The sequence below is a fragment of the Cryptomeria japonica genome, chromosome 10 (assembly GCF_030272615.1).
Source record: "Cryptomeria japonica chromosome 10, Sugi_1.0, whole genome shotgun sequence".
Classification (NCBI taxonomy): domain Eukaryota; kingdom Viridiplantae; phylum Streptophyta; class Pinopsida; order Cupressales; family Cupressaceae; genus Cryptomeria; species Cryptomeria japonica.
In genome coordinates this window covers 95,849,978-95,855,162 of record NC_081414.1, presented here as the reverse complement: position 1 = coordinate 95,855,162, position 5,185 = coordinate 95,849,978, and positions in this window count along the sequence as shown.

The window sequence follows — 5,185 nt, the reverse complement described above, 5'->3', positions numbered from 1 at the left end:
GCAGTGTGTTTGTTCAAGGTGAACCGACATATAGTTATGGGAACTGGCACATGGAAGCGTCGTATGACTATCAGTTGGTAGTCTCAACTTTAGGGTTTTCGGTTGAAGTGCTTCAAGCCTGTGTGGCTCAACTGGTGACTTTGTGTGATGAGTTAGCATCGTAACAAAGAACAGATCATGTTTCCACGTAAGCCTTGTGCGCGTAAAGGATCTTGCATGAAGGAGATTGTTCCTATCTACCTCGGAAATGTGTGAAGTTTGTATTTGGTGATAACGTGCGATGGGTTATCAGCCGCTATGAAATCGGTGTAAAATGGATGATGGAGATTGGATCAAGACTGTTGCATTTAATGCAGTGTGCTCAATGGTCAGGATTGAACTATTTTAATTCCTTAACCTATCAGGTTTTAGGGTTTAGGGTTTATGCTACCAACTTATCTGTTTTCCTATAAGGTCGATGTTGTGATTATTTCTGAGGTTGTTGGCAAAAGTTGTGTGTGTGTATCCAAGAGAAGGGATACGTGATTCTTGCCAGACCAAAGGAGAGAAGTGATACCTGCAGAGTGTAAGTGTTGAAGGTGAAGAGGAGCTTAAGTGGATTTGCATTGGCATTGAGTGTTGTTACCAGATCATTGTAATACCTGTTGATCTCTAACCACCTCAACAGTTGGAAAATCCCTTAACAGGGTAGCTTTAACCGGCTTGCTATAAATCCTTTAACAGGGTGACTCAAAACAATTGAGTTCTTGAAATCGTCTAACAAGGTAACCTTTAACAGGGTTTAACCCTTAACCAGGTATTCTTTCCATCCCTTAACCGGGTGATCCCTAACAAGATCGGTTCCTAACATAACCTATTGTATCAGTCTTTAACCGGACAAGGCTCCTAACAAAGCGGACTTCTAAAGAGTTCAAAAAAAAGCTTGTGGGTATTCATCCCCACCGTGGTTTTTTCCAATTGGGTTTCCACATGAAAAATATGTGTGTCATGTGTGATGTCTTCTTCATGTGATGCTTTGTTGTTTTCTGTCAAGCTGTGAATCATGTTGATCTAGTTGCTTATATTTATATCTTTGATGGTAGATTACTTGTTCATACATAAAGGTGAAATGGAAATGAAGTGTTAGGGTATATGAGAAGATAGGTGTCAACTGGTTTAGGTTTGTCTTAGTTATTCTGAGTTCTGCCAGTTGTACTCTATTTTTGGACCGGTGTTATTGTTTGTCTGTCAATGCACAGTGTCTGCTGACAAACCAGTTTAAGAGTGTGTTTTTGTCTGTACTGATTCACCCCCCCTCTCAGTACCAGTTTGGTACTATTCTTTCATCATTGAGTTATCAATCTTTACAAGGAAGACTCCAGTCCATACGATAGTTCATAGCACAACTTGCAGATAAATGTCATCCTTTTCAGCACTTGCTACACAAAAACATCAAATTCAAATGGGATGATAACTATCAACAGGCTTTTCAGATACTCAAAGATTATCTTCTGAATCCATCAGTCTTGATGCCACTAGTCCCAGAACAACCCCTATTACTCTACATATCGGCTACATCAACAACAATGGGGGGCACTCTTAGCACAACAAGATGTTGAGGGAAAAGAAAAGAAAGTCTATTACATCACTCGTACTTTCGTTGGTTATGAGATAGACTACACACCAATTGAGTGTGCATGTCTCGTTGTGTTTGCTTCACAAAAATTATGACATTACATGCTAACTCATAAAACTAAGTTGGTCGCAAGGATCGATCCATTGAAGTACCTTCTCAATAAGGCGACGCTTAGTGGAAGACTAGCCAAATGGGTTATGCTCTTGAGTAAATTTGACATTGAATATGTGGACAGAAAAGCAATAAAGGGACAAGCTATCATAGATCAGTTAGCAGATGCACCCATGATAGATAATACTCCTTTATCTTTAGAGTTTCTGGATGAATCCATCTTGACGGTATCACACACAAAGGCTTGGCAACTGTACTTTGATGGCTCATACACGTAGTATGGTGTAGGAGCTAGCATCCTCTTTATCACACCTCAAGGGGATTCCTTTCTAAAATCATAACGATTTTCCTTTCCTTGCACTAATAACATAGCAGAATATGAGGCATGAACAATAGAATTATGGATTGTAGTTCAGTGGAAGATCCGGGAACTTCATGTTTTTGGGGACTCTCAACTTGTAATTCGTCAAGCAACCAATGACTACCAAACAAAGGATGAAAAATTAATGCCTTACAAAAAAATGGTAGATGACTTCAAGCAACATTTCATGAAGATAACCTTTGAGAAGATACCAAGAGAACAAAATCGAGCTGCAGATGCCATGGCTACTATTGCTTCACTGATCGATCTACCGTAAAATGAAACCTGCTATGAGTTCTTGGTGGATAACCTTTTGGTTCCCTCATATGAGATCACTCCTACTAAGATTATATGCATCATTGGTCCTAATTCCCAATTATACGGATCCATTTTCACATACCTTCGTAATAACACCCTTCCTTTTGACTTATCTAACAACCAACGTCAAACTTTCATTCGCCAATCTTCCCGATACATCATTTTAGCTGATATCCTATACCGTCGAGGTTTATATGACACTCTCCTTATATGTTTAGAAAGGGACGAAGCTTAGATTGTGTTACGTGAAGTTCATGAAGGAATATGTGGTCCACATTCTAGTGATCCTACCTTAGCCAAGAAACTCATTAGGACTGGATATTACTGGCCCACTATGGGAAAAGACTCATATCAGTCTGTTAAGAAATGTAAGCAATGTCAAATTCATGGAGACCTTATTCATGCACCAGCATAAGAACTTCAACTGATTGTGACTCCTTGGCCTTTTTGTCAGTGGGGACTCGATCTCATAGGCAAGATTCACCCTCCTTCCAATGGCCACAAATTCATTATCACTGCCACAGAGTATTTCACAAAATGGATTGAAGTCGTGCCTCTTACACAAGTCACTGGAAAATAGATTGCTACATTCATTCTCAACTATATCATTTCTCGGTACGGTATTCCTCTTTCCATCATCACTGATAACGGTCATCCCTTCAAAAACTAGGATGTTCATGAAATTTGTGATCGCTTCCATATTACTCATCGTTTATCCACTCTCTATTATTCCCAAGGTAATGTTCAAGCTGAGGCGTCTAATAAAACCATTCTTAAAATCCTCAAAAAGACAGTCGATGACGCTGGCCGCAATTGGCATATCCAACTTAATCCCACACTTTGGGTTTATCGCACAAGTGTTCACACACCTACAAGAGCCACACCTTATTCACTTGTCTATGGAACTAAAGCTATCTTGTCTATTGAGGTTGAGTTACCATCTTTACGAGTCTCTTTGCACAACATTATCAATGATGAAGACTACAGGGTCTCTCACTTACAAGAACTAGAACTATTGGATGAACGAAGACAATCTACTTTTAATCATCTCAAGGCTTATCAACAACGAATGAGTCACAATTAAAATCACAAGGTAAAGCCTTGTATATCTAAGGTAGGTGACTTAGTTCTCAAAGAAAATCCTAAAAATCAGCAAGAAATAGAGAAGAAGGGCAAGTTCAAACCAATTGGCTTGGTCCTTACCTCATCACAGTAGCTTATGGATCTGGTGCATATCAACTCTCAACCACAGAGGGCAAACCTTTGGAGGATCCTATCAACAACATGCACCTTCACAGGTTTTACACATAGCTCTTCAGGATATCCTGATTCAAAAATACAAAAAAATACAAAGATACAAAAATACAAAAAAAAAATCGAAAAAAAATAGAAAATAGAAAAACATTTCGGCCAACGGTGAAAACCACTTCCATGGCACCCTGGGAAAGTACCATGGTGAAAAATGGGTCACTGGCACCATGTGTAGAGACATTTCTTCTCCCTCCATCTGGATTTCATTTCATCCTTTCACTTTGCACACACTCATAGCCTATCCATCCATAATAAACTTACCCATTCCAATCATGGCTTGTCATTGATCTACCTAAGATTGGTTATCCATTCATAATAATCCTTCCTTTTCACCCCTTTCCATCCATAATAAATCAGATCCTATCTGTGGCTAAGGTAAATCGTAAGTCTAATGATGGGCATGGAACTAAGAGCATCACATATTTTGAGGAGTACAGTTTCTTCTATTTTTCTTCAGTCTATCTGCACACAATCCACAATAAAGAAAAACTTGCACCGCCAATCCGCAATAAAGTTCTGTCTTCTCTACAATAAACTATCAGTTTCATGGATTTAGTCAGTTTCAGATGAGACACAACAACAATGGGCTTCAACAAATCAAATCTTTCAACAGACTCGGACAACATTTTGGTTTAGTGCTATCTATCATTTTGTGAAAGTAAACATTGTGACCACAATCAAATAGACTTATACAAGTGACAAGAGACACTAAAATTGAGGACTAAAGTGAATGTTGGTGTCGAGTCTTGGTTTTCTTTTGATTTTATCTTTTGGTGACATGTCTTTTAGCTTTTCTGGGATGTCTCTGACTAGAGATTTTATCTCGAGGATGTCTTTGACTAGAAAGGCGAGGATGGGGTATCGTCACCTATTTTTCTTTGTGGCCTGTGGATTGTCTCTTAGTAATGCTATGACTTGTCCAAGGATATGAGGACACTGTGAGTCTAGTGTGAACTGGGGCATTCTTTGTTTGCGACTGTCTGATCTCTATGCAAACAGGTACAATGACTTTCTAGGTTGAACATATGCCTCGATTGTCATAACCTGGTTTCCCTAATAAAGCTCAATGATGATAATAGCACAAGAAGCTCTTTCACTTCCATATCTTCTATCTTACATTCCCCTTTCTTGATTGACCTCCATCATCCTTCTTGATTCCGTGTACCCTGCTATCACATGACTAAGCATAATGACAAGCCAAAAATATTTGCATTTAATGTAGTTTGCACCTGCATCATCACATGTTAGCATATCTCATTTCATACATACATATAGATATACATCATGCATCACATCCCACACACAACACATGTTAGCACATTTTACATTCTCATGATGTAAATAATCATTTGCATTATCATATTCATCTGCATTTCATACATTCACATTTGCATTTGCATAACATATAAAACATAAAAGAACAAAAATAATATTGCATTTCATCATGTACATATTTCCATCCATATCAT